This window comes from Panthera uncia, chromosome F2, assembly GCF_023721935.1.
Source record: "Panthera uncia isolate 11264 chromosome F2, Puncia_PCG_1.0, whole genome shotgun sequence".
NCBI classification, from domain to species: Eukaryota; Metazoa; Chordata; class Mammalia; order Carnivora; family Felidae; genus Panthera; species Panthera uncia.
In genome coordinates, this window is record NC_064812.1 from 9,215,330 (window position 1) to 9,224,984 (window position 9,655).

Genomic DNA, 9,655 nt, shown 5'->3' on the forward strand with positions numbered 1-9,655 from the left:
TTAACCATAAAGAAGTGTTTCATCTCCAGAAGGTAGGGAGGGCTCGGACAGGGGAGGGTCAGGGTCTCTCCAATATGTTAGCTTTGTCCTCAGACTCGCTTCCTTCCTGAGAGGAGCGCTCGCAGCCACGGGGACAGCACGCTGTCTTGTCCTTCCCTTGCATGAAGATAGACAAACGGAGAATCAGGGACAGACACAGAGAGATGAGCCTCCCAGTCACCTTGGAACAAAAGTTCCTCTGGACTAATCAGGCCGATTTAGCTGAAGAGCCCAGCAAGTCTTGATTAACTTAACCTTGGGCAATGAAACCCATCTCTGGCCAAAGGGATAGAAGTACTTTGTTTGGTTTCTATTATTTTATATTGGTTACTATTATCTCCTCCCATGACCTGGGGTGGGGTCAGCTTTGCCCTAGCCACTCAGGTTTCAAAGGGGCAGAGTAGATGAGCCAGTCAAATGGGGTTCTGGTCTTGAGGAAAAACAGGACAATGGGGATGGGGTGTCTGCCCCAGAGAATAAACTTGATTAACCAGTAAGGTTTCGATAATAATTTATTAATCCTTCATTTTCCCATAGCCAGATTTGTAACAGATCGATTATGGGTGATCAAGTATGTATTTTTGCTCTGAGTCAGTAAAAAAAGCAAATACAATGTGCTGTCGGGCAATAAGATGGCAAACACAGCCGTAAGAATCACATTGTCCTTGGTAACTACGACCGGTTAGGGAAGTGCTTGTATGCTAATTAGGATAGCCCATAGGGAACTCTGAGAGATAACCTAATTACCTCAGTCCTCTGATCTACACAAGTGTGTGATGCTGTGATCAGCAATCTCTTTTTTTTTTTTTGCAACTTCCATTCGAACTGAAACATGACATTTTTCATGTTAAAGACACATGAAAAGTATAGAAAGCGGCTTATTAAAAAGCATCCTAGAAGAGCGCCATTGAAGATGAGATAATTTACATAGAGGGACTCAGAATGGTTCAATTTTGTTCTCACTCATAAACTACGAATAACATTTTTCCTTTGAGGTATCTATTTTTAAGGTTTTAGACTACTATGTTCAACAAACATCGATACGCGTTATCTCTGTTCTTATTTCTTTTAAATTATTATTCAGTTAATCCCTCTTAGCATTCCTTTATATGTCTCTTACTTTTAAAAGGTAGATAATCAGTTTGCATTCCCACCAACGGTGCAAGAGGGCTCCCCTTTCTCCGCATCCTCACCAACACGTGTTATTTCCAGTGTTGTTGATTTTAGCCATTCTGACAAGGTGTGAAGTGATGTCTCATTGTAGTTTTGATTCGTATTTCCCTGACGACCAGTGATGTTGAGCATCTTTTCGTGTGTCTGTTGGCCATCTGGATGTTTTCTTTGGAAAAAATGTCTGTTCAGGTCTTCGGCCCATTTTTTAATTGGGTTATTTGTTTGGGGGGTATTGAGTTTTGGAAGTTTTTTAAAGTTTACTTATTTTGAGAGGGAGCAAGTGAGGGGGGTGGCAGAGAGAGAGAGAGAGAGAGAGAGAGTGAGAGAATCCCAAGCAAGCTCTGCACTACCAGCACAGAGCCCGATGCAGGGCTTGAACCCACAAACCGCGAGATCGTGACTTGAGCTGAAATCAAGAGCCCGACACTCGACTGACTGAGCCACGTAGGCACCCCAGTTTTATAAGATTTTTGTATTTTGGGGATACTAACCCTTTATCAGACATGTCATATACAAATATATTCTTGCCATTCAGGAGGTTGAATTTTAGTTTTGTTGATTATTTCTTTCACTGTGCAAAAAGCTTTTTATTTCGACGAGGTCCCAATAGTTTATTTTTGCCTTTGTCTCCCTTGCCTCAGGAGACATACCTAGTAAGAGATTGCTACGGCTGATGTCGAAGGGGTTGCTGCCTGTGTTCTCCTCTAAGACTTTAATTGTCAAATCACTAAACTGCACACCTCAAACTGAAAGATAGTCAGTGAAAACAACCTGTGGAGAATAATTTCTTGCCCCAAAATAGTTGGTTTTCATTCATGAGTGAGATATTTGCAAGGACTATAAAGTTCAAAGAACAAAACCCTTCTCTTAAACATCATCACAAGTGAAAAATCCAGAACCCTGACTTTACTTATGCGTACTATTAAAAGTATGCATTACTGAAAATTGACATCTTCATAGAAACTCTTGAAGTACCAAACTACTGAGCTATTTGTATGTCCAGGCCTCTAACTTACTGTGGAATTGACTGCATCTGGCTGCATTATAATTACTGAGGCAGCGACTTGGAATTGTAAAGCATCTCGTAAAAGTCGGGTAGACCCTTAGGTACAATTTTGATTCATTCACAAAATAATGTTGTCATTACTTAACATATTGATAACCTAGTTCCAGAAATACCCAACGTGCCCTTTAGTAGTTTTTAATATTGGGATACTCTAAATTAACGAAAAGAAGATCAGATGTGATATTTGGTTCCCTTTTATGATAATATTTGTAAAGAATACTGCAAAGAGCTGACCTGTTTGATTGTGTCTGTGCTGTGATGATTATATTGTGTTTATTGGTGGAAATTCAAGGGTGTGTACGATTTCCAAGGACGTAAAATTTGTAATCGAATCCACAAAATTCTATAATATTTCTCATCAGACCCTTCCTCCAGCATTTGGTCTTAGACATCAAATTAATAATTTTCCCTTTTCTTACTCCTAAATGGGGCTGGATCTTTGCGGACTGCGTGCTTGTAGGCAAGTTTTATCGAGTCTGCTCCCTGTCACAGGGGTCGTGGCTAAATTTTCTGTCGCCGACATGCCAGTGGGTCCTCCCAGCTCAGGCCCACATTCCAAGAGGCTCTCCCCTCCTGCCATCCACAGCACCAGATGCTTCCCAACATCCGCCACTGAGTCTGTGTCCTGTGGATAGATGTAATTGATATACAAATGTCACAATCCCTAGAGTGCTGCTGGAATTCCTCTGTCTTCACGTACCATCTTATAACTTCACTTGTGGGCGCCATGTCTCCCAGGATGCCGTCCCCTACCGTACCTTCTCCACCATGACTTCAAGGGCCAATGTCTTGGCTACCGTTGATGAGTGTGGTAGTGGATGAAGACATACTCCAGCTCTCCCGGCAGGGTAGCATCGGGCAATCCACTGCTCAGATGGCAGGCAGAGGAGTAGGAAACTTTCTGTTTCGTGAGTTTTTTCGCAGTCCTGTTCACGGGTTAGTGGCATTTTTTCCCTTAGGTTCTAGCACTGTTTTATTCACTAGCCTTAGTTTTGGGGGCGTGGTAGAGAGAATCTCAGTTCCAGTGTGTGCAGCCTTTTATTACATTAGACGTATCCAGTCAAGGGACGTGGCCCCTGGGTGTCCTCTATCAAACTCAGTCTTTTTTTTTGGAGAAGTGTTGGTAATTCCTTTGTCAGCACAGCCGCCAGAATGATGGTTTTATAATATATGTAAGTCAGATCAAGTCCCATTTCCCGTATCATTCAGAGTTAAAGGTGAAACGTCCTGACCACCTCCCCCTGCCATTATCCCTCTGACATCATCTTGTACCATTTTACCTTCTGATCATTCCAGCCATGTTGGCCTCCCTGTTATTTTACAAACAGGACAAACAGCCTTCTACCACAGGACGCTTGCACCTAGCGTCCGGTCTGTTGGGATGCTCTTCCCCCAGATACCCTCATGGTTTGCTCTCTCAACTTTTCCATGTTTCTATTCAAGTGTCCTCCTATCCGTGGGTCTTTTCTGATCCCTGTATCTAGAAAGCATCCCCTCCTTACCCTAGCATTCACTATCCCTCTTGCTGCTATATATTCTTCGTAGACTGTCTCACGACCTAACAGCCTATATATTTGTTTATTTCTTTGTCTATCCCCCTCAACAAGAATTTAAGATTTATGAGAACAGGGATTTTTGTCTGTTCTTATCAGTACTCTGTCACTGGCACTGAGAACAGAGCCTGACAAAGAGAAGGTGTTAAGTTTTGTTCAATGAGTGAATACCTTAAGTGCATCTTTGAAATACATTTAATGGGGCACCTGGGTGGCCCAATCGGTTGAGTGCCCAACTTCGGCTCAGGTCATGATCTCACAGTTTGTGAGTTCGAGCCCCGCGTTGGGCTCTGTGCTGACAGCTCAGAGCCTGGAGCCTGCTTCGGATTCTGTGTCTCCCTCTCTCTCTGCCCCTCCCCCCGCTCATGTTTTCTCTCTCTCTCTCTCTCTCTCTCTCTCTCTCTCTCAAAAATAAATAAACCTTAACATTTTTTAAGAATTTAAAAAATAGATGAAATACATTTAGTATTGGAACGTGAATCTCCTGCTTAATTATTTTCTCCCCCAACCGTTTCCCTATTATTTTTCCATGCAGGTTAACTTTAAAATAGTTTTATCTAATTCTGCCTCCAAAAGTGCTGTTGGGATTTTTGTTGTCATTGCAGTTTAGAAGCAGGGGAAATGATTAAGGAAGGGGCTCTGGAGCCAGAGAACCCAGGTTAAACCCGGGTAATTGTACTCAGCATTTGTATGGCCGTGGGCAAATTATTAATCCTTCTGTGCCTCAGATTCCCTGTCCATTAAATGATATTAATAATCACTCATGTTACAAAAGGTTATTGTGAGGATTATATAAATTAATATATGTAGCTTTGTGTATGTTAGAAGAACTTGGGACATAACACACACTGCATTTCTGTTTACTGTTAATTCATGTTATTCGTTGTTACCAGTGACTAATATTGTCCCATTAATTGGTAACGTCCCTTCCTCTATTAATCAACATTTTTTATGATTGATATTTTATTGAATCTATAGATTGTTACGGGAATGAATTAATATATTTACGTAACCAAAACCGTATGTTTAATAATGTATGTTTTTCCATTTATTATTCTTATTTTACATCCCTCAGAACTTTTTTTTTTTGGTATGTGTGTGGTTTTCTCTCCAGAGCTACTACAGATTTACTGAGGTTTATTTTTAGGTCCCATACAGAGGATTGTAATCCCATTTTATGTGGAATTATTTCCCATCACACTGCCTGAGTTTATGCTTGGCCTTCAGCATGTTTTCTTCAATGGGTGGTCAGACTAAGTTACATGTACATAAACAATCTTACCATCATCAGCCTGGGAATGTTTGGCATATGATCTCATTACAGTCCAGCTTAACAAGATTTAACAGAAATTTTGTATTCACTGAGAAGCTTGCTCCGAGTCATTAAATTAAGCTCCCATCTAGATTCTCAACTGACAAGTTACAGGAACACTCCAAGCGTACGCTTCGTGATTTCCTTTGGGTGTTCTTTCCGAATAATTAACCGAGATTAAGGAAGTTGCTATCTCAACTGAACAGCAAATTATATTTACGGCTTCAGTTGGTGAACATCTTGCTGGAGTCTGCTGTATTGAGCACTGGAGGTGAAGGTCACACATTAAGGTGAACATCACAGACCATGATCCTAAAACACAGTCTCAGACTCCCTTGTCTTTATTAGTTGGACACGTATTTCTCCGCACTTGCCCTCGACTCGGATATACGTATGATACACCCGACCTAAGCTCACTTTTACTCTCTGCTTATTAATTTCAAGTGGATCTGTAGTGACGGCTGCCTGCTCATCTTGCTAGCTTTTCCTGTTCCATTCATACTTCTCCTTTTTCTGAACATATTTCTTAGCCTCAGCTCATTTCTCAAACTTCCAACATTGAAATAAAACAGAAGCAAAACAAGGTCCTTTCCACATACCCCAACGGTCGCGTCTTCCCTCGCTTGGCCTCCTCGCCCAACCACCTGGCTGTGATCTATCCAAACTCTCCGTGTGTGTGTTGGGTCCCATTGCCACTGGCTCTTGAGAGACCTTTTTTTCTCTCTGACAATTTTCTCTTCTCTCTAGAGAGAAGAATTGAATTTCCCCTTTCTGCATCTTGCATTAGAAAACGTGCTAAATACATCTTCCTTCTTTCAAATGAACCGGTACAAAATAAAACCATCCGCTTCTAGGTAGTGGCATCATCTGCTTTACAGCCGAACTCATGGAACGGACATCTGTATTTTGCTGCTTCAATTCTTTCCTCAGAAAGAACCAACCCCAACTAGGCATTCACACCCCCCACCTCCCCTCCGTGGAAACATCTCTTTGAGGTCTCCGGTCTCGTCCACGTTACTAAGCCCTCATCTTCTGATTTGCCCTTTCAGAAGCTTTTTACACCACGATCGGTCCCTCCACTTGTAAACGTTTGTTTACTTGGCGTTAGATACACACCACTTTTACTCGCTTCTCTTCCTATGCCACTGGATCCTCCTGCTCACTGGATGTCCTCTGCCACTACCTGCTGCTTTGCTGGTTCTTTCTCGTACCCTGGCCTCCGAGAGTGGGCGTGGCAGTCATTCAATTCTGGGGCCCCTTCTCTTCCCTATGTATACTCATTCCCTACGGGAATCTCCCCTCATCTCATGACTCTGAATGACACCGAGAGCTACATCATCTGCTGATTGCCAGCAAGGTCATCGGGAGCAATAATGACGCTGAACAAAATTGAGGAAGGTGGGCTGCATATTTGAAACACCTGAATAATATCAGTACCGAATGTGGCAGTGAACAGTTACTGTCCACTGATGCAGAAGGAATGGCTTTCAGTGGCCACACAGGGATGAGAAGAAAAAAGCATAAGTCTATGGGTGGAGACTCTGGTAAACCATACCCGCTTTGAGAGGGCACTCTGATGGACTGTAACCTAAGAGCAAGGTGAATAAGCAGCCGGCCAGCCCTTCAGAAGGTCTAGCAGCCTGTCTCAATGGCTATCAAAATGGCCCTAACTTGAGCCTTGAACTTGAGTGAAGGTAGTCTCAGGTGAGACTGGCCATATATATGTATGTGAATATCTATCTATCCATTCAACCATTTTATTTTAGACTATACACACACATACACACACATACACACACACACACACACACACATCTATAGGTAGTTTTTAAGTAACTATCGAGTGCACACTCAAAGATAAATTAGGCACACAGAGACATGAATGGGATCCAGTTGAAACACTACCAGTGTTTTGGAATCTGGTTCTGCCAGGTTGCCGCTCTTCCTTCTTGCCGGGAACCTTCAGACAGCCACAGTTATTATAGATATTAAATTGTGAGACACAGATTGTAAAATACTGTTTTAATTTCAGGTCTCCCCGAAGAGGAACCTAGTGTAGGGATGTGAGTACGGCAATTTACTTGAGTGGGAAGGGACTGCTGGTCAGGAAGTAGGGAAGGAAAGGAAGGTAGCCAGCAGAGAGCGCTCTATGAAGCTAGCTACCCCAGGGGGAAAGCTTTAGGAGATATTGCAGAACACCTCAGGATAGCTCCGCCTAAGCGGAGAAGAAACTGGAATAGTAATAAACCGACCCTGAGAACCTATGGTGGGGGCGGGGGGAAGGGGATGATATAAACACCACAGCAATTCCAAACTACTGCTGGCAAGAAAAACCATGAACTTTTCCAGGTCCATGGAGGATATCTCCCACTGAGACTATCTCTTGCAAGACTGTAAAAGGATGTTGTCTTTGCTTTGGAAGCATCATGATCATCCTTGATGTTTGTCCTAACTTAATAAAACACCGTCTTCAATTTTAGGCTGTTGTGTGGAGATGATCATCCAGGGGGAACTGTCAGATAAGATTGCATTAACAAGTATAAAAGAATTTTGGAGGAACTGTTTGATAGTTAGATTTCTTCTACTTTTATTTCAAAGCCATGTAGCTGTCTTCTGCAACTGTCATATTGATTTTACATATAAATGTCAGTAATTGCACCTTCTAAAATTTTCCTCAGACTACTTGGGTGTCTTTGGGATCATAGCCAATATTTCTATCTTTCTTATTTTTCTGATCATTTTTTCTAAAATTTAAATTTTTTTTTGCTGCCAGGTATGTACTTGTTTGAGATGGAATATACTTCAAAAATGTTTAATTTATATAGGTATTTTTATCTGTTCAAAGATTTTTAAATAACATTCCTATGGTAATTTATATATTTTCTAAAATTGTGGGTTAATGACCTTTCTTTAAATAGAAAAAAACATTTTGTTTTCTTTAAAGAAATCTTTTTTTCATTAGACTCAGTGAATTACATGCTTCTCTTAGCAAAGTCAATCAGGGCACAGTTAAGAAAGAATGAAATTATTAAAATATCAACAATGAATTTGGATTAATGTAAACTTCCTCTAATGCCAGAGGCAAATTAAAAATTATATAGATTCTGAAGTTTTATATTAATAATTTTCTCTTCCGGGACTCTGAACCTCACATTTTTAAATGTTCAACACTGGAATTATGGATAACTAATAAATATAAACACCAGAAACATGTAACAAAGGTGGAGAACTTACAACTGACCCAATTCCTCTGTAGTTGATGTAGGATTGGTGGAAAATAAGTCCATTTCAGGTGTAGGGCTGGGCCTTATTGCTGAGTCCTGTTTACCCAGTAACTGATTCAACTACTCTACCGTCCAGATCAGGTAAGTGGCTTACATCAGTGCAGGTTGGTATTTAATGGACTTAGGCAGTTTGGAAGCTTTATGAGACATTTTTAGAAATCACTTATGAGGCATGGGGGAAGACACTGCCATGTGTATACTTAAGTAGAACGGTGGTAGAGAAAAGACATGCTACACCCATTAATAAGTTATATGAAAGTTTTTTGTATCAGATGAGGGAATTATTTAGCATGTGTGGAAGTAAGGCACTAAAACTCAAAAACTTCCTGCCAAATTATAAAAAACTTTAGAAAATCAATGAATTATTAATTAATCAATTAAAATAGTCAATCCATTAAAGATTTACTAAGCACTTAGTGTGAATAAAGCACTGTGTGAATTACTGTGGAAGAGACCAAAAAAAAAAGATGTGGGTTTCTTAGGGCGTTCTTCCTGTCTTCTCCCTGTTGAATCCACTCACTGACCATGACCACCTGCGGGCCCAGATCTGCCCTCACCCCTCACTTCCTAAGTCTCAGTTTCAAAAAGGCTCAGATTCTTCTTAAGTAGCTTCTCTTCCCTTCTGCTTAAACTTGGAATTATGTTACTGGCTCAGAGATGAGTGTCATAGTTGTACCTCTGGGATCTCCCAAGGCTCCCGACATGCCTCTTCCTCCAGGTAGACCCAGCGCCAGCAGAGCCCAGCATGCATGAAGCCGCAGCTCTCATAGAACTCCTGCCTCTTCCCCATTTGTAGACAAAGAGACAAGAACAGGCATCTTTAGGGGTCTTTTCTATAAGTCCTATTAGTTGCCATCCGTCTATTCACCCATCCATCTACCCACCCACCCATCTGTCCACCCATCCACCCATCCGTCCATCCATCCACCCATCTCTCCATCCATTCACCCATCCATCCATCCATCCATCCGTCCACCCGTCCACCCACCCATCCATCCATCCGTCCGTCCATCCGTCCACCCACCCCCCCACCCATCCATCCATCTATCCATCCATTCATCCATCCATCCATCCACCCACCCCCCCCCATCCATCCATCTATCCATCCATTCATCCATCCATCCACCCACCCATCCATCCACCCACCCATCCATCCACCCGCCCATCCATCTATCCGTCCATCCATCCACCCATCTGTCCACCCACCCACCCATCTGTCCACTCCCCC

The 9,655-nt window shown here is 42.0% G+C and overlaps 1 protein-coding gene across 2 annotated transcripts in view; it reads left to right on the forward strand.

The window, feature by feature from the left end:
• The window catches only part of DNAAF11 (dynein axonemal assembly factor 11), a 76,753-nt gene that overhangs the window by 47,131 nt on the left and 19,967 nt on the right, over positions 1 to 9,655 (forward strand). The gene's annotated exons all lie outside the window — the stretch shown is intronic.